Source organism: Bos indicus, chromosome 19 (genome assembly GCF_029378745.1).
Source record: "Bos indicus isolate NIAB-ARS_2022 breed Sahiwal x Tharparkar chromosome 19, NIAB-ARS_B.indTharparkar_mat_pri_1.0, whole genome shotgun sequence".
NCBI lineage: Eukaryota > Metazoa > Chordata > Mammalia > Artiodactyla > Bovidae > Bos > Bos indicus.
In genome coordinates, this window is record NC_091778.1 from 54,166,892 (window position 1) to 54,186,328 (window position 19,437).

A 19,437-nucleotide genomic window follows, 5' to 3' on the forward strand; every position below is an offset into this window, starting at 1 on the left:
TACCTGCCCCATGGCTCTAAGCCTTTGGAGGTTCTGTTTCTTAGCCCTCCCCATGATGGGGTCAGGACTCAGCTCTGCAAGGCCAAGCACCTCTTGTCCATTTGCCTTCCTGCCTCCCACACTTTGCTGGTGGTTGTCTTTTCTCTGTTCACCAGCTCCTTGGGAGGTTTTCATCTTCAGGAAATCTCTTTTGGTAGTTTTAGTGGGGTTTTCAGAGAGAGTAAAATTAGCTATGTGTGTTCAGTTGTCATTTTAGGCTCTGAGCTAAATCTCCTTTTGCTTCTTTCTTAGTGTTGCAAAGGGCTGTTCCTGGTTCCTCCTTTATGGTCTCATTTTTTTTTTTTTTTTTTTTATGAAGCTTCCAAGTCAGAGGTTTGTAAAATTCTGTTCAGTCATATCCCAAGACAGGAATCCCCCCTGGCTGATACTAATATGAGGACATACAGTTTGGCCCTGAGCCCCTTTCCTGGGCAGATCCTCATTCCACAGCAACTGGTGCTGAGAGGCCAAAGTCTCTGAGGCTTGTCATGAGGCTCTAGCCTTGCCAGGGCCTCTCCCTGATGGTGATCCCAATGTGCATATCCTGAGGCTTATCCTGCCACCGACACGAACTTCAATCCATGCGCTCAGGTGTCTGCATGGACCTACAGCATGCTGAGCCCTGGCTGGGTCTGGTGGAGCTTGGGAACAAGATTTGGTGCTGTCTTCCGAGAGCTTCTCTGGAATGATCCAGAGGAGCGACTAGTAAAGATCTTGCCTGGGAAGCAAAAGGCCTGCCTATAAGAAGACAGGCGGGTGATGAGGAGTGAGTGGGCCCAGCCACAAGTTGGAGGCCTGGACCATCTGACAGCAGAGGGCAGAGAAAGCCAATTAGGTCTTTTGAGCAGGGACGTTCTATTTCAAATATGGGGGCTGGGGAGAGTTCAATCAACCAAGCAGCTGCCTTGCTGGTGGACAAGGCATATATCCAGTGTTTAGCTATAGGGCCAAGAAGCTAACTCGAAATTGTGTAGCATGACTCCCACTGACCAAGACAGATCAGTGACCCAGACAGGGAAAAGGGCCAGAAATTAAAAACATCAAGCTCGTGAGTGGACAGTAGCCACCTGTCGTGGACACTATCTGTCCTTGCTCTGCTGGGAAGACAGCTGGCAGTGCAGAGCCCTGGGCACAGAGGAGCTGAGTTTATATCCCTCCCTTCACTGTCTCTGAGTCCTACAAGCTCCTAACAAACTCCAGACTCCATGACATGGTCTTTGCCTCACACAGAAAAGCAGAACAGTCAGGTACAAGAAGAAATCTGTTCTAGAAGCAGCATCCAGAAGTAAAAGCAACCTGACACAGGTTTTTCATTTGCTTTTAGCTTGAGAGGGCTTCCCTTGTGGCTCAGCTGGTAAAGAATCTGCCTGCAATACAGGAGACCTGAGTTCGATCCCTGGGTTGGGAAGATCCCCTGGAGAAGGAAAAGGCTACCCACTCCAGTATTCTGACCTAGAGAATTCCATGGACTGTATAGTTCTTGGAGTCGCAAAGAGTTGGACACAACTGAGCGACTTTCACTTCACTTAACTTAGGTTGAGAATGTCTTTGATGGTTCAGCTCACTTCCATCCCTGCTCTCACCCTTCTGGATGATGCTCCAGGCCTGCATCCGATTGTCTTTTGTGTAGAATCAGGAGCAAGGCTTTGCCTAATTCCGTGGTTCTGTTTGGGACAGTCAAGGCCTCCTGCCTGCCTTTGGTGTGACCTCACTGCTCTCCATGGGTCTCATCCTGCCAGCCCAGATGATCCCTACTCCTCTGGCCCTTAGCTTCTGCTTTCCTTCTGCTCCCCCTCCGGAGGATAGAGACCGTCTCAGAACCTACATCAGGGTCCCTTCCCCTGGGGTGGGGGAGCTGGGAGTGGGGACAGGGAATACTTGCTTTTCTGACTTTAGGCAAATTCTTAGCTGACCTCCTACAAGTGACAGCCCCTCTTCCAAGGCCAAGGTGGAAATGTTTGAATCCGTGTGGTTGGTCAGTGTGGACCTACACCCCAGTGGTGACTCTGTGTGGCTGATTATTCACTCTTGGATTCCCAGGAACGCAAGGCAGGGAATTTCAAGCCCCAGTAAGGAGTAGGTGTGTGGGCAAATTGGAAGAGGAGGCCAGGGGGTGCAGACCGGTGGCAGAGGTTGGGGAGCATTCGCCCTCGATGCCCGAGTCCCATTCTTGGGGCCCAAGTCCCATTCCTAGGGATCCCCAGTGTTGTTCTTTCTTGGCCAGGGCCAGGGTGGCAGGAGGGTAAGGGTCTTGGTAGGGGCTGCCCGGCCTCAGGATCGCTGCAGGGAGTGAGGGAGGGAGGAAGCGAGGGGAAGCGGGTCCGGGACCGGAGGGCGGCGCTCGAGGGAAACTGGGCAGCCCCGGGCTTTGGGGTCCTCCGCGCCTCGCCCACCTCTCTCGTGCAGGCTCTGCTCCGGGCCGGAGCTTCGGGCCACAAGGGTGCGTCGGGCCTGCGCTGTCCCCGCCGCGGCCCTCCCCGCCCCGCCGCCCTTCCCGGCCGCGCGGCCGCCCGAGCCCCCTCCCTTGCAGCGCGCTGCGCGCTCCGCCAGGGCCGCCGCCGCCGCCGCGTGCTCCTGCTGTCTCTTCGCTCCAGCCGAGCGAGCCAGAGGAGCCGGCGAGAGGGAGAGAGAAAGGGGGAGGAGAGAGGCGAGAGAAAGAGAGAGAGAGAGGGCGGCAGCGAGGCAAGAGCGAGCGCCGAGCCTCCTAGGACAGCGGCCCCTCCGCGGTCCCAGCCGCTCGCGTGGTCGGAGGAGACGCGGTCGCCGCCGCCGCCTGAGCCCGGCCCCGCGATCTCCTCGCCGCCGGCTCGCCGGTGCCCGCGCGGCCCCGGGACGCCGCTGCCCGCTCGGCGGCCGGGATGCAGCCGGGGCATGGCCGCCGGGCCCCTGTCACCTGCCACGGGGAGCGCTGAGCCCGTGAGTAACCTAGCCCCCGCCGCCCGCGCTTCACCCCTGCGGTGGTCATTACCTTCCCGTTGAGCCAGCTGGGCTCGGGGGTGGGGGTGGGCACGTCCCGGGGAGGGGCGCACCGGACCCCGCAGGGGGAGGCGGGGCTGGTGGGGGCGCGGGGTTGCAGAGCGCGGACGCGGACCGACCCGAGGGCGCTCGGGGAGGGGTGGCGCCCTCGGGGTCAGGGGTCTCCCCGCGGGGTCGAGGCTCTCTGGGTTCCCTCCTGGGCTCGGGTCGCGCGGCACGTGGTCCAGCCCGCGGCCGGAGGGGCGATTTTGTGAATGGGAAGGCCCCGGGGTCGGGCTCCATGGAGACGCCAGGGAGTCCCGCGCACTCGTGGCGTTGATCGTGGCGGCGGTGGTGGTGGCGGCGGTGGCGGCACAGTGCCCGGCGTGGGGAACTCCCTGGCGGGGGGAGGCTGAGCGGGAGGAGATCCCGTCCCCGCGGGGCGCGTCCGGGGTACGGAGCTGGAACCAGCGCGGGTGGGAGCGACCCCTGGGCACCCAGTCCCGGGGAACCCTGCCTAAGTCCTCGAGGAGAAGGGTTCACCGGAGGAGTTGATAACCCAAAAGAGTTGTGGGGAGGAAGGGTCTCCCACGGTTCCCTAGAGAGGCCCCGGGCCCGCAGCGTCGCGCTGTGCGCCGGTGTGAAGCGGCAGGGGGCGAGCCGCTAGCAGGGCCCTCCAGGCGGCGGGCTGGGGGCGCTCCCCGCAGAGTCTCGGGAGTCAGAGAGGCTCTGGCGTGAACCCAGGCTGCTTCTCCGAGCTTCGGCCGCCCCCAGGGGCTGGCGCAGCCCGGCGCTGAGGGAAGCTGGCGCGAAGGCGGTCAGGCACACCCAGTCCAAACTTTCTATCCCGGTGGTCTCAGAGGTGGTGAGACTCGCCGGGGAGGGGGTGGGGTCCAGGGCTCGCCCCCTCGGGAGGGCTGTCTCTGGCGGCACCTCGGGGTGACGCAGCCTCCCCCGGCGCGGAGCCTCTCCGGGTTTGCATCCCCGCAGTGCCCGCGCTGCCGGGGGCCCTCACCGGGTACACGCGGGGACGAGGACGCGGCGCGGGGCGTGGAGGAACATTGGGACCCCATCCCGTCCCAGAGCGGCCCCAGGATCCGAGGTCTGACATAGGGTAGGAGGGATTTACTGGGAGTCCAGGATTTCAGCTCCTCCAGCGGCCGCGGGGTCCGGCGAGGGTGAGGAAAAACTCCTTCCTGACGGAGCTCTCCAGCTTTGGGTAGGGACTGGATTTATTCTTTAATGGTCACTTTAAAAAGGACGCCCGCGGTGCAGCTCACGCTGATGCACGAGACATTCCGCGGTGGAGGAAAGGACGGGTACGGAGGGACTCAGCCCTACACCTCAGCTGGGGGTGAAGTCGCTTCTCCCTCGCGCCCGGCCGCTAATTTCCAGCTGAAACACCCGCTCGGCTCGGGGGACGCCCTGGGCGCGCGCCCGGGAGCCCGGGGCACTTAGTACAGAGCAGGTAGGAGGCTAATGGAGTGGGGTCGCCGGTATGAGGTCTATCAGCCGGAAGCCGGCTTTGGTTTTACTGGTCTGCAAATAATCATAATAAAAGTATAAACATTGTAGCAGAACCTGCTCATTAAGTGTGCATCTCGGAATTGGGCGGATGTCTTAATTAGGCTGCGTTGTTAACGGGTATATTGCACTAATTAAAACCAGACCCTCCAGGTGAGGGAAGATTGTGAAGGGAGAGAGGGAGAAAAGTTGCAATGGAAGCGCAGCCTGATGGAAGCGGGAGGCAGGCAAGTTGGGGGCCTCTCTGAGGACCGAAGAGCACTGGGACGGGGGGTTTGGGGAGGGCGTGGCAAAGGAGCTCCTTCTGAGCATTAGGCGGGCTTGTCCCACAGTCCCCGTCTCCACCTTGGGGCTCAGAGCTCCATTATGCCCTGAGGTTGGAGGTTGCCACCCCCGTCCCTCCCCAGAGACTGGAGGCCTCTCTGGGTGGGCACTGGGCTCACAGGCACACTCTCCTGGAAGCAGTGCTTAACTGATTTCCCAACCGGGAGCTTCTGAGAGGGTAGAGCAGAGCCCTGGAGAATGAGGTGAGAAGGTCTGGGGGTTAGGAAGCAGAAGCTAGAGTGGAGTTTCTGGTGCTTGGGGCCTGGTGAGGCAGCTGGAAACCAAGGAAGGGGTTTGCCAGAGTCACGTGGGCTGTCTGTGCTGGAGCTGCTGGGCTTTTTTGGCACCACTTGCCCATTTCCAACAGCAATCCCCTCCTCCATTAAAAGAGGACTCGAATGATTGCTCAGATTCCCCCCTCTAGGGGCCTGAGCTTAGAGAGAACTGAGTCCATCCTTGGGCCTTGGGTAGCCTCAGGTCACCTGGGGAAGCTGGAGTCCAGGAACGTCCCCATAGGCCAGGATCTGGCTATGCTGGGCCTTCATTGAAAATGTCTCCTGTCCAGTGCCCTGGGAAAGGAGTCGAAGCTGGTCCGGGTGTGTTCATGGCCTTTCCGCAGGGTCCCAGAGGCCAGGCGGGACGGAAGGCTGAGTCCTGGACGGCCCCTGCCACAGGGGGCGCAGCTGGCGGCAGCACCAAGGACAGGGCCAGGGCCCGCAGCCTGCTCTGGTGCCATCCTCCCTGAGGAGGTTGTCCTGGGGCCGCTGGGGGCGCTGCCTCGGCGGTGGCTCTCTTCACCCTGCTGGGGGGAAGGGTTAACCCAATGCCAGCCAAGAGGCAGATTTAGGAAGGAGGCAGATGGGAGGACTCTTGGGTACCACTCTAGAGTGGGCCTCTGTTATGTTCCTGCTACTTGCTAAGCTTTGAGCTCTACCAACGGCTCAAAGAAATGGCTTCCAAGAATTGGAGAGAAATATGGAGCTCTTTGGTATTTGGGGTGGACTGGGCATGGTATTGGCCAGAGAAAATGCCAGCCCCAAGTCTGGATTGCTCCTTGGCCAGCCTGGTCCAGCTTGGGTACCGCACCTTACTCCTAAGGGCAGAGATACTGGTTGATTTATCCCCACTTCCTCCTGGGCACGTGGCATTATTTGATGCCTGCTTGTAGAATTAGGAGTAAAGGAATGTAAAGGTGAAGGAAGCACCTCTCCCCCCGTACATGTCAGAGTGGTGGTGTGTGGGGTGGGGGGCAATGTAAGGAGCCTGGGGAGCCATGCAGGGAGAAGCGTCTGATTGAGCCTGGAGTGACAGTGAACACGGAATTGAAACACTCTTTTGCAGCGGTTGTGGTGTGGGGTTACCTCATCTAGCCCATCCATGTGCCTGCAATTTTGGTCTTTTTGGTCCTAGCTGTCTCTCTGTGTTTATTTATTTCCACACTCCTGCTTGATACTTTGTTATAAAGACAAATGGAACCTGACTCACAGCTGACATTTGGTGAGGAATTTTTTGTTTTTAAACAAGTGAAGGGGAAAAACCATCCTGAAACTTCCTGCCTTGAACAGAGATGCTATGCTCCTCTGTGGGCACCTGCCTTTCCCTAAATCCCCGCCTGCTGCAGGCTTTTTCTTCTGCAAGCGATGCCGGCTTTATAAACACATCCCATTTGCACCTACATCTTTTTGATTAGCTGCAATGTCTCCCCACGTTCTTTCATAAAGCAGCACGTTATTTTCACAGGTTCATGAAACATTCAGACAGCCTAAACATCTTATTTTTTGCTGCCTCTCTGAAGTAGGTTTCTCTCTGAGCCATCACTGTCTCCTTTTTATTTATAACGTTCTGGTTCCATCTCTCTCTCTCTCTCTGTCCGTCTGTGTCTCTTTCTCCTCCCCTTTTATGTCTTCTTTTCTCCCTTTTCATTCTGAGTGGTGCAGGCACTTGGTATATGACTTTCTCTTTGAATTACGTATGAGAATTGAGGACAGCTCGCATCTACAGGTGGGATGGGGAGTAACTGAGTACATGGTGAGGTCTTTTCTTTGTGGAGGACTGCAGACAGAAAAACGAGTAGAAATACCTCACTTAAAGAAATACCTTGTGATGTGGACTGGTTTATTAATATAAAATGTACATTTTTAAAGCGCAGCGCACTTAGTAAATGAGTTTGCTGTCGCAGTTTCTCCAACACGTGAGCTGACACCAAAACATGCCTTAGAAGGTGACTTGAGATAATAAAGAGCATAAAATCTGCTACTTCATTTGAAAGCATTTCCTCTAGTAGCCTGGGGAAAGCTCCCAGTATATACATTGCATTTTGGAAAGTGTTGCCAGGGAGCAGGTGAAGCAAAACTGAATGCTATGGCCCAGGAGCCAGGGGAGCCCCACTAGGGACGGCCGCCAGCAGGGCCCGCAAAAGACTGCTAATTTTATTTAGGCTCCAGGGACCTAAAGATGTGCTCATCGTGCGACAGGGGCCCCTCCTTTGGATCTAGTCTTCACCCTTTCTGTGTAGCTCGGGGCTGGGTACTGCTGATTCCACCTGGGGAGTGGGCTATAACTTGCTGGCATCAATTTGTGTGGGATGGGGTGGGGTCTTCAGAGTCTATAGTTTCCTCTGAGGACCAAGAACAAAGCAGTTTGGTTGCAAGTTTTTGAAAGGTCTAATTGTTTAAAGCCAGAGAGAATTCCTAGCAGAAAAAAAGGAGGGGGGAGAATATACATATTTTGAGCAGAATTTTATAAAATATTTCTTTGGTTCATGGCTGTCCAAAGAGGAGCTTCCTAAGATTCTAGAAGAACAGAGGCATGAGTGAAGAACTGCCCGCCCTATGCCTTACCACAACGGTTCCCTCCCAGATCTCCTCCTGATCATCAACCCCGTGTGTCAGGTCTCAGCTGTTGCTCAGGGAAGCCACCCCTTCTGGTCTCTTATCGCTTCGGACTATGCCTGGAAACCAGGAGGAGAGGGCAGGTGGTCAGGTTTGTCTTTTTTTGGCCCTTCAAGAAAATAGTCCTGCTTGCAGGGGAGGAACTGCCTGGGGCACACTCGCTCCCAGCCGGCCCCTGCACAGCTTCATCACATTCCTTTTGGAGGGCCAAGTGGAAATGTAACAGAAGTCTTCTGTATGGAAGAGAAGAGAATTCTGTGTGCCTCTATTTCTCCGAGGCGTCTTGTCTGACACCAAAATTCTTCCACCAAATCAAACAAGCCAGAAGTCAGCCAGGCCCCCCCGCTCCCGCACAGGGCTGCCTGTCCATTACAACTACGATGTACCAGTAGTGCCCTGCACAAACCTAGGGACCGTTCAGAGCTCTGTGTGCGAATAGGTGGAGAGCTGCCACCCTGCTTATTACTGTCTCCTTGTCTGTGACACCAAATGAAACAGAGGGATGGTGGTGACAAGAAGTGTGGTCCCCCAGAGTCTAGGTACTTCCCCTGCACCCCTGAAATTTGCGCCCTGTCTCAGGATAGTTTCCTTTTAGGTAGGGATAATGAGAACACAGAGAGGCACATTGTTCTCGGCAATGAAGGCTCTTTTTATGTAAAAATGTGAAACTCTGTTGAAGCCAAAGAACATAAAGTTTACTTGTATTAAAAAACTGGATACAACTTGGAGAAAGATTTAAAGAGGTATGAATACCTAGGTACATTTAGGAGTAATTTCTCACTAAACTTTAATAGCTCAAGATCCTTCCTGAATCCAAATGAGATGCTTCACTATAGGATCCAAAAGAAAATAACTCCTAATTTTCCTGGAACTTCTCTTTTAAGGGCTGGGTGCAGGGCAATGCTCCAGGGTGTGTACATAAAAGCTTCTGGGCCACTTGAAATCAAAGCTTCTGCTGATGATTTCTCCCCCACCCCTATCCCTCTTTCTTTTGGCAATAGCAAGAAGGGCTTTTTAACCTTCTGTTTTCAGCAAGAGGTGTTAAGATGAATTTTTAATACTTCAGTGAGATCGCCGCACATACCATGGTTTCCCTACTTTTCTCGTCACCTTGAGATGCAAGAAGCAAAAGGAAAATCAGAATGATGCTTCAAGCTGGGTCTGCACACAGGTTCCTGTTGGGTTCCACCCTCTCCTGACTCACTCTCCCATCCTTTCTTTTCCCTGGAGATCTACTCTGAATCTTCATTCAGTTCGTCTCCTTATTAACCGGCACTGGCTTCCCTGAGATTGTGCGTTGTGGCCGTTCCTTCTTGTAAGAACCACCCTTCACCCCTGGGACACACGCATTTACATGCACATTTAAATGGAATGTAACTTCTGGACAGAGCTGTGAGTTAATTACCTTACTTGAGACCTCAAGCCCATTAAGGGTGCAAGGAGCCGATCTGGCACTCGCCTGAGATGTAGCGGGAGGCTGTGTGCAGGGGATGTAAGGTGTGAGGCCAGGTTCTGACTTCCAGGGCGGTGGGACTGACTGCAATATGCCGGAGGGGAGAGCATGTAGACTTCCCAACCCTGTGTCCTGGGTCAAGCTTGTGAAGCCTAGCTTGCTCAGCTGAGAAGAGGGGCGAAGTGATACACGTAAAGGAACTGGTGCACAGTAGGCCTGCAACAGCTGGTGGTGAGCACAGACCTTCCCTGGTGCCATCCGCATGTTGGAGGAATGAGCAAATGTCAGAGTTAAGGAAGTGGATTCTGCACTGTGTCCTTTTGCCACAAGGAGATGATGCTGTTTTAAAATGTTTCCAGATAAAGTCGCAGATGCTAGGACAGAAACAAGTCTTAGCATTCCTGTATAGGTGAGGATATCCTTACGTGCTCAGGGGGCTGATGAGGGTCCCCAGGAGGAACCTGGCAGCTCATGTTCTCAGGAACACTTATGGCCAGGCAGAAAGACATGAGTGAGGGTCTGTCTGTGGGGCTGTGGTCCCAGCGGTCACCCTGTTCATGGCCTCCAGAGGGTGAAGGGGCTTCTGGCCTCTCGAGGTGTGCCCCACTGATGCGCCATCACCCCCTCCCCATGCCTCTACTCCCGGTTGAATGTCAAGGGACACAGAAGGAGGGGGAAGTGCTGGGTGCTTTACTTTCGCAGGAGTGGCTTTGGATTCTAAGAGATGGGGGCCCTAGCTCAATGTCAGCTGGATTCTCCACGAGGAGGAAGAAAAGAAGAATCGTGACCTCCTCCCCTTCCCGGACGTCTCTGAATCTGAAGATCGCCACTATGGCACTTAACGCTCAGACTGAAGGATTCTATCCCACCTCTGCATTCAGCAAGGAGATGTTTTTGATTCCCAGGACCCAAAGTGTGACAAACCGAAACTCAGTTTTGCAAAACCCATTAGAAATAAACATAAAGTGTACATGCCTTTCTGGAATATTGACTCTCCCTCATTGAAGGGACCACTGTGATGCCATCAGGCACAGCTGGGGCCCCCACTGCAGGGACTGGTGAGGTGGAACCAGGGCCTAAGGGCCTTCTTACCCAGGCTCCTCGTCGATGGGGGTGGGGGCTGTGATTCACCAACTTCCCTCATGTGTCCCCCAAGCTACTCATCGTGGGACTGATAGTGCCTGCAGCATACCTCTTAGGAGTGCTATCCACGGGTACATTAGTCAAGTATTTTGAAATGTTCACAGAAAAGAGAGGTGCTGGAGGAATTTAAGGTGAGAATTATTGTTTTGGGTTGGTGTAATATTATAATCAACACTCCCAAACAGCCAGCGCCTATCAAGTATCATCATTCCAGAAGTCTGTTCGCTACGTTGCCAGCTGTGAACCTTTAACTGCTGACCAAAGGGAAGGAGATAGAGAAGCCGGAGGATGGCCTTTGTTTGGTGAGGGGCTCCATTTCCTTGTCCTAACCTCGGAAGCCCTGAGGTTGGTGTCTGGGACAACAGGATGAAAGGCAGCTTACCAGCATGTCTTTTTTTTGTTTTTGTTTTTTTCCCCTCACAGACTGATCTCTCCTAGAACAGTTGAAAAGAATGCACACAGAATCTACATTCTTTTGACCCTTCCAACATCCGCTGGCCAAGACTGGGATCGCTCCCTAAGGTTGCCTTTGTTTTCGAAAATACGTGTCCAGCTGTATCGGTTCACTGACAATATTGCAGTGATTAGTGCTGGCTGTCCTGACTTGTCTGTGCTTAAGCTTGTAAAACGAATGGTGCATGGGTGCTTTCCCCCACGTAGATGGAAATCCCATTTCAGAAGTAGAACTGTCTGGACAGAACAGATGGGCAAAACCAAAACCAGGTCATCGATATCAGTGCTGACATGTTAAAAGTGCAGCGCGCAGTCCTGCCCTCCCCACACCATTCTTTCCTCGTCAGAAGTCACCACGGAGACTGAGGGAGCGCTAAACCACCTGCCCCCTGCCCATCATGGACACAATCGTATGTTTTGCTCAGATCCTAAGAAGGAAAACCCACAAGACCAGACTTGGAAAATTTCGGGCCCCAAGGATAATTTTTCAGAAAGTAATGAACGCTAGAAAATGAGGGCTATAAAGGAAGTCTTTAGGTAATAATCATAACTATAATGTTCACCACTTTGAAATGCATTAATATAGACTAAAATTACAGAAAATATGAAGTCTGCTGGAGGGGGAAGGAGGCCTGCTTTGGAGCCTGAGGCCAACCTCGTGTGTGCCCGTGGCTTACCCCCCTCCCCCATCTCTTACAGAGAGGTCCCTGTGCTCTCAGCTGGGACCAGTCACACACACAATGAAGGTTGGATGGAGGATAGTATTTCCTCCCCAGTGGGTTCCTTTCAGGGCTGTGCTGTTTTTCAGAAGGCAGGGGAATGCCAAGACTCCCCCGGGGTCTGGCCCACTTCATAGGAGTCAGGCTGCTTGAGAGCTGGGCTCTGTGAGGCCAGTGTGTAGACGCTGGCTCAGGAGGGCGTAGCCCAGGGTACCCCATGCACACTGTGCCTACTGCCGCCTCCCCTCCAAGCTGCAGTGAAGACTCCTCTTCAGTACCCTGGGGTTAGGAGCAGACACAGGGCACATGGCCGTGCTCCACCCCTCTGTCTCCCTCCCCGACCCCACCAGCCTCTTTCTCCTGCTCCCCCTCCCCCAGTCCCCGCCTTCACCTTCAAAGCCAGCAGACTGCTCCAGCGGGATGCAGGCGAGGGGCTGGCAATGGCAGGTCAAGCAGCGCTGAGCTCAGAGCAGCCGGGAGGAAAGATTTACGGTTCCTCCCTGCCCTGCTGGATGGACAATTAAAGCCTTGCACGGCTGGAGGAGAGCGGGTCGTTAAGAGTCAGGACGGTCAGAATAAATCAGTCACCTCCACTTAGACGGCTGAGCTAGGCTGCTTCCTGGGGCCTATAGGGCAGGAGTCCCTTGGGTGTGGGTTTGAAGGCTCTGCAATGGACGATTAAAGGATCTGACGTGCTCTGGGCTCCATCTGAGACCGGACCTGAAGACCCCAGTGTCTCCTCACAGATGGGGGATGTGCTGCAGGGTCTTCCGCGCAAGTTCTGAGTAACGCATTTGTGTTTTGTCTCTTGAGCAGCTGGTGGGCGAAAGAGCCACAAACTGGAATGTTTGTGGGTCAGAATAGTGGACCCCAACCTGGCAGTAGAGTGTGCGTGTCCATGGATATGTGTGCGTGTGTGTGCACAGGTGTGAGTGTTGGCATGTGTGTGCACGGTGTGTGTGTGTGTGCACACATAGATGTTGTGTGTTCTCACCTCCTGGACACCTGCAGGCTGCACTTGTGTCTCTAAACCCACACAGCCCGCTGCCAGACTGCCTGGGGCGGGTGTCTGAGCAACGGCCAAGCCCAGCCATCGTCCCTCTTCATTTGTTCTGTGTCTGACTTCAGTGCCTTGGAGACTCTGGCAGTTTCCTCAAGGAAACTTTGTCTTTGTGGAAATAAGATGCCAAGCATTCCTCGGCCCTCCTACCGGCTAATTGATGATGTGATCCCGCGTGGGAGCCTTGTCATTCCTGGAAACGCTCTTTATTTCCTGCGTTTCCCCACCTCCTTCCCCGCCCCTCCTGCCTCCCCACTGGGGTCGGCTTTCCACGATGGTGGTGGAGCCACTCCACATGAGCCGCAGGCTGCGGCGTTAGCGGTATTCAGCCAGCCAGCACGCCAGGCCTTTCATTAACTCGGATACTACAATTATGTGCGCCGAAAGGCTGAAAGGGCCATTTAGGATTTTTCTGCTTAAAAAAAAAATATATTCCTTTTTTCACAGCCATCTGCCCAGCCCTCTGGGGCCACAGCTGTGACACGGAACGGTGCGTGGCCTTCAAGCACTCCTCGGTGCTCCTGACCCCGACCCTAATCCATCCATTGGCACAGTGGGCAGCAGGGTGGGCGGGGCCCCACCATTGTTCTGCCCGGAGGTGCTTTGCAGACTATTGGTACTGCAGGCCTGGAGGAGTGTGCTTCCTGCTGCGGTGACTTAACTTTTGGCACAGCCAGGGCCACTGAACCGATGGCCGTGTGCATGGCGGGTGTGCCCTGTTGACACGTGAGCATGTCCCTCAGCATGGAGAGGCTGCTCCTGCTGCCTTCGTGGAGAAAGGTCAGTGTCAGGGCTGTGGCTCCCATTTGCTCCCACAGAGGCCACTCGGGCATTTTTGTGGGAGAACGTAGTTTACATGGCTTGTGCTGGCCCCTTGTGTATGCACGTGTGTGAGTGTGTGTGCAACTCTGCCTGTGATTTGCCTCTGATTTTGGAGGAGATTGCCTGACTCTCCCCAGATTGGGTGAGTGGTGTTGTGGGACCTGGTTGGGATCCCCAGGGGTCTGGTTTGACAATCTCTGGACTCCTAGGGAGGAGGAGGCATGGAGATGTGTGGGAGGTGCACTGGCTCCAGGTTACCCCACAGAGAACAGCCACCCAGAGCAGAAACTGGACTTGTGACGGTGGTGCTTGGACAAGACGTGCCTCCCCCTTGGAAGGTAATTGCAAGTCTGGAGACAGCCACTGCCTCGGATGCAGTACCCAAAAAACTCATAAAAGTGTTATTCAGGGACCTTGTTATCTTAAAAAAGAAGGAAAGAACCCAAGCACCAAATAACAACCAGCAACTCACAAACTTATTTTTTTAAACTTCCCTGAAGTTGCCATGGTTACCCGCATGCGTGGTTCCTGGCTCTCTTGCTCTAAGTGGAGCGGCTCAGAGCAGGCATTAAACCCTTGGTGCGGGGCTTCCACGGTGTGTCCGCCCATCTGAGGAGCCCGTTTGTGCTCTGGCATGGAGGGAAAGAGTGAGGCTACAGTAGAGATTTTGCAGGACCATAGTGCATGATATTCTAATGTAGCGCTACTGAGACTCTGGAGACAGAATTTGTCTCCCACGCTAAAATAATTATAGCCGGGAGAACAGAGAAGACATCATTCCAGGCCCTTAACGGTGAGGAGTGTGTGTGTGTGTGTGTGTATGTGTGTGTGCATGCGTGCACGCGCATGCCTTATTCCCTGGTTCTTCAAGGAGCACTTGTATGTATCCGGCTGTACATGTAAGGGCAGCCACGACCTGCCACGTCCCTACACCTGTCGGCTGTATAGCGTGTATCCAGACCATGCTATGGGATATAAATTTCTGCAGGAGGCTTTGGGGGAGAAGGATGCCAGACCAAGATTCCTTCCAGCCAGACTTCTCTCTACTCAGAGAGCAGAGCCCACAGAATGAGTCGAGGCACATTCAGCTGTCTATGGGCTCTCAAGGGGCCCCCTGGGTACCCACAGTCCAAGCTCAGCCTTTGTAGCTGGAACATTAGCTAAAAAAAGAGGAGACCAGGTGGTTGGCCAACTGCCTTGTTACCACCTGCCCTAGAGTCTGACTGCTTTTCTCCCGTGGGCATCTGGCCTCAGGGCTCCAGTGACCTGTAGGGTGTCTCCTCCATGCTGATTGCAAGGTGAAGCTGTTCTCTTTTGACAGACAGTGGGGTGCTGAGGCCAGGGGTGGCCTGGATTTCTCCTATAGGATCTTAGGAATGGTTGGCCAGTGGGTAGATGGTGAAGACAAATGGGGACATTCTAGATTCTTTCACAAGCATGGGACAGGGCATATCTAAGGCTGGTGGGCAACTGGAACTTAACTTGTGCTCCTACACAAAGGACAGGAGAAGCCATCTTCAGAGGCCCCTTCTCGTGGCTCCCTCTGGGCCTGACAGCACCCTCTATTTCGCAGCACTTTCTGGGAGCGGTAATTAGCACTCATAAGGAAGAATGAAAAGTGATAGATCCTGGTAGGTGTTTGCACATCTGTCTGCTGTGTCAGATTGGAAAGGCTTTGATGGCAGGGACCCTGTTTTCCCCAGAGCTTGTGGATGCCTCTCTACTCGCAGTATGTTCTTAGTCACTGTTTGTGGGGGTTTTGACAGCTGGCTGGTGGAGGTGTGGAAGCGGGCCTAGTATCCTGTTGCCCTCCATCCACTGGGTCAGCTGGGCCAGCAGCTGAGGGGCCTGAGGGGTTTCTGTGCCTTGGTTCTGTCACTGGAAGGCCTGCCGAGTCCTGGTGGTGGGAGGGTTTGCAGGAGGCCTGGTCCTCCTCCTGGGTGTGTTGTGGGTCTACTCTGTGTCCAGGGGCCTGGAGCTGGGCTGCTGCCAGAGGGGCCATGGGCCCACTGGTCTGTAGGAAAGCCTTGTGGTTTCTGGCTTGGAGAAGAAGTGGTCTCAGCTTCAGCCCTGGGGGTGGCAGAAGTGAGGCGATGCCCCATGGGCTTGGTTGGGCTGTGCATCCAGCCACACCAGCTTCCTCCCCTTCAGCCTGGAAGTGAAGGGACTTGCACTGTGTGCCGCTGTTTTCCCAGAACCAAGGTCAACTGCCAAAGAGAGCAGAATGCCTCCAAAAGTGGGTGGGGAGACCTCAGATGTGTCTCTCAGTCCCATTCTTTGCTGGGCTTGGAGTGAGAAGTAGATGAAAGGGAAAGAACATTCCTAGGAAGATGCTGGAGTCTTCTAGAAGATGCCAGACTATTCTGGAAGAGAGCCTGAGACTCCTTAGGTGCATGACCCTGGGTTGGCTGCATCCTGTAGAGTGCAATGTAGCCCGTCTACTGGGGAGTCATCTCGTGATTATTGATGCTAATGGAAAACAGAAGTGAAATGGATAATTCAAGATGGCAGATGAATCAATATTATTTATATTTAGCTTGTGAATGTGCTGCATATTTCTCCACTGGCAGATTGGCCTTCACAATCATATTTTGCAGAATCCAAGAATCTGCTGTCGTCGGGCCAAGGGCTGCCACCTTGCTCTCCTTCCAGGAGAGTTGTTGGAACACACGCACTCGATCCCCTCGTGACTTGGCCACCAGCACAGAGGGAAGCGCCAGACCATCCTTACTAACACCTGCCCTTTCCCCATCTCTCAAAGGTCTCCTACTGCTGACAAACCTCCTGTAGCGGGGACTGTGTAAAAAACGATTAGAAAGAATGGTTTATTCAAACAGTGAGTTTTATGCAGCTGTTTTAGATGATGTGGAAAGAAAGCCACAGTGCAGTGTAACTGGAAACGGAAGTCGGCAGAACAATCTGTGTCCTTTAATATGGAAACAAATACATATACTGTCTTGTATTCTCAAGACACAGTAGGTGCTCAGCGTGCACTTGCTGGAGGCTCAGTTAGGGGCATGGGCCCCAGTGCGGGTGGATGGGCCTGCTCGAGGGGCCCACATCTCCCATCTTCAGTGGAAGATGCCAGTCTCTTCTCTCCCCTGCCATCAGCATCTCAATCTATGCACCAGTGCTCTTTGGCACCAAAGTTTAAAAAAATGACCTTTGATTTCTAAGGTGCCTTACTTTAGACCTTGTATCGATTGACAATTTTATATTGAACAATTGGCTGAGCTCACACTGTCCTCCCAGAAGAACACCGTGAAGTCACACAGACTCAGGGTAGGACCAGGGACTTGGGGCGGGGAGGCTTGCTGGCTGTGCAGGGTGCATGCTCAGGGGCTAGGTGGCTGCAGGCCTGGGGGGCTCTGTGTGTGCCTCTGCTTGTCCAGGGTCCTGCGGTGCCTGCTTTAAATACCCAACCAGAATCAAGGCTCTCGAGTTGACTTGTAGGGGGAGAAGAAAAACAGGACATGGAGAGGGGCTGATTGATGGTGAGGAAAAGATGCTTCCAGAGAATGTCTCAAGATCTGGAGGCAACGATCTAGTTCCTCCTGTCTTTCCCGTGGTCTGAGAGCTTCTGGAGGGTGCTGTCCCATAGCTTTTTTGGCAGAACCGTCTAGAATGAAGGCTTGTTCCTGACTCACATCCTCAATCCCAGAAAGCTCCTGCAGGTTTTAAGGAGCATCTCGCACCAACTCAGCCCTTAGCTCTTGGATTCTTCTACTTCCAGCAACAAGAGTAGAGGAAAGGGCCACAGCCTCTCACCTCCCTGGCACATAGCAGATGTTTAATAAACACTTAAAGTACGTGTGGGGGAGGACTGTCCTTCTGCCCTGAGAATGCAGACTGACAGCTTCCTTTTCCTCAGTAACATCTCTCCCTCTATATCCCCATAAACCTTAAAACAACTAACTCAGGAAGAGGGAAGAAGCAGGGAGGGAGAGGGTAGGACTGATGGATTCCCCAGGTATCCAGATCCAGTGAGCCTCTTCCGCAAGCGGTTTTTGGTTTCTGTCCTAGAGCCCGCTGGTCCCCTTCTTCTATTTCCTCTGCTGGCCCTCAGGACTGGAGTAGGCTGGCAGGAGAACACGTGCTGGGCCGGAGCTGGTGACCTTCTGTCCAGAGCTGGGACCTGAGCTTGTGCCTGGCGTAGCCATCAGGTTCTGTTGCTCCCGCTTCTCTCTCTAGTCATTTTAAAAACCAAGACAGTAAAAGAAAACTAACATTGGAAGGAGACACGATCATATCACAGAGTTATCTAACGCTATCAGGCCACTCTGGTGCCCAGAAATTAGATTATTTTAGAATTCCATCAAATTAAGGGAGGATTCTTCTCTCTGGTTCCCGTCTCCCTGCCCCTTCCTCTCGGTGTCCCTCTCTCCTCTTGCCCATCCCTCCCTGCCGATGAAAGATTTTCTGGCGGTGTCAAGGCAATGTGACCTGGTTCTGTAATAAAGAGGAGGCTTATTAGAATTAAGGCCTAACAGCGTTAAAAAAGCAATCTTTGCAAGATTGAGGCCACGGGGGAATTGTAAATTCTCAGCAAAGACCTCATTTAAGGATTGGAATAAAAACTTGACACGCATGTGCGGGTGTGCACACATGAAGGGGTCCTCGCTAAACAAAAGAGGCTTAGTTAAAAGAAAAAAGGGCAAAGGGGAGCGGGAAGGCTTGGGGCAGAGGGGTAGGAGGGTGGTGTCCCTGCACCTGGCCCCAGGCGGTGGCCTCCTGGGTTGTATTGCCGGCCAGGGGAGGGCTGTCCTTCTGTGGAAGTCTCTGCACCCAGACCTCTCCTGGAGCAGCTGCCCCCCTGCCTCTGTCACCTGAGGACGGCGTCAGGCAAACGGAGCTGTGTGCCACCCTAGCCCTGGGTGTCAGGGGCTGTCATTCTAGATTGAGTGGCTGGGGTCACTCCTCTCACTGCCAGTCATGTTTCTTATCTGGCTGTTGCTGTGGTTTAGGGTCTGCCAGGGCAGGGCTGTGGATGGTGGCAACCTGTGTCTGGCCCCCTCTGGGCAGGGAAGAGGTGAGTGGCAGAGATTTAAGCCTAAGGTGATGCTGTCAGTGGAGGAGACAGTCTGAATACACTGAGTTTGCAGGTTCACTTACCTATCATCTTAGTCCTGTTCAGGGTTGCTCTAACAGAACAGCACAGATCAGGTGACCTATGAACCACACTCACGTGTTTCAGTTCTGGAGACTGGAGTCCGAGATCAAGGCATTGGCAGATCCAGTGTCTGGTGGGGACCCGCTTCCTGGTTCATCGCCGGCACCTTCTGGCTCAGTCCACACAGGTGGGAAGGGGTGAGGGAGCTCCCTGGGATTTCTTCTGTAAGGACACTAATTCCCTCATCACTAATCACCTCCCAGAGGCCCCACCTCCTAATACCAACACATTGGGGGTTAGGATTTAACATGTGAATCTGGAGGAGACACAAAATACCTGTCAGAGGTCACTTCTTGCAGTAATCAGTCTCATGAAGTTTTACTTGAAAAGCTGGCCTTCAAGAGACAGGCTGGGGGGGCGTGGAGGTGGGGACACATGCTCCCGCGAAACAGACTATTGCCTTGCTTCTGCTTGGGACTGCTGCGGGAGAGTGCGTCCCTCGGAGGCCTCTGGGCTCACCCCCATTGGGCAGCTGTGGCCATAGCCTGCATGTTGGCAGCTCCTGCTCTGGGCATCTGCACTTCTCTGCCCTGCTCTTTCAGGAGGATGGGGTGGGACATGGGGCTTCTGTGGGGACTGTGCTGCTTTATTGCTTTGGGCTGTGCATGGCACACAGGAGGTGTGCAGTGAGGATTTGTGCGCTGATGAGTCTGGACCTGGTGCCCTTGCCTTTCAAGGCAGTGGACCATGGCTGGGGGGCCCTTGCTTTTGGTGCCAGGATTGGTCATAGGAAGGTGTCCCCCCACTCCCAGGAATTCCATAAGTGCAAAGTGGTTGTGCCCAATATTCTGAGTTACAAATAAAAGGCAGCCCCTGGGGAAGGTGAGCTCCGTCCAGCCTTGACTCATGAAACATTAGCCAGAGGCTACCTGGCCCGGGATGGA

At 54.0% G+C, this 19,437-nt stretch overlaps 1 protein-coding gene across 10 annotated transcripts in view; it reads left to right on the plus strand.

The window, feature by feature from the left end:
* Positions 1–2,560: 2,560 nt before the first annotated feature.
* The window catches only part of RBFOX3 (RNA binding fox-1 homolog 3), a 440,999-nt gene continuing 424,122 nt past the window's right edge, over positions 2,561–19,437 (plus strand). For 2 of the 10 annotated variants that reach the window (XM_070773957.1, XM_070773954.1), the window contains exon 1: positions 2,563–2,955. The gene's annotated coding sequence lies outside the window, so the exon portion shown is untranslated. Of the gene's footprint in view, positions 2,956–19,437 lie in introns of all 10 variants that reach the window. The other 8 variants (XM_070773952.1, XM_070773959.1, XM_070773961.1 and 5 more) reach the window with 6 other exon arrangements.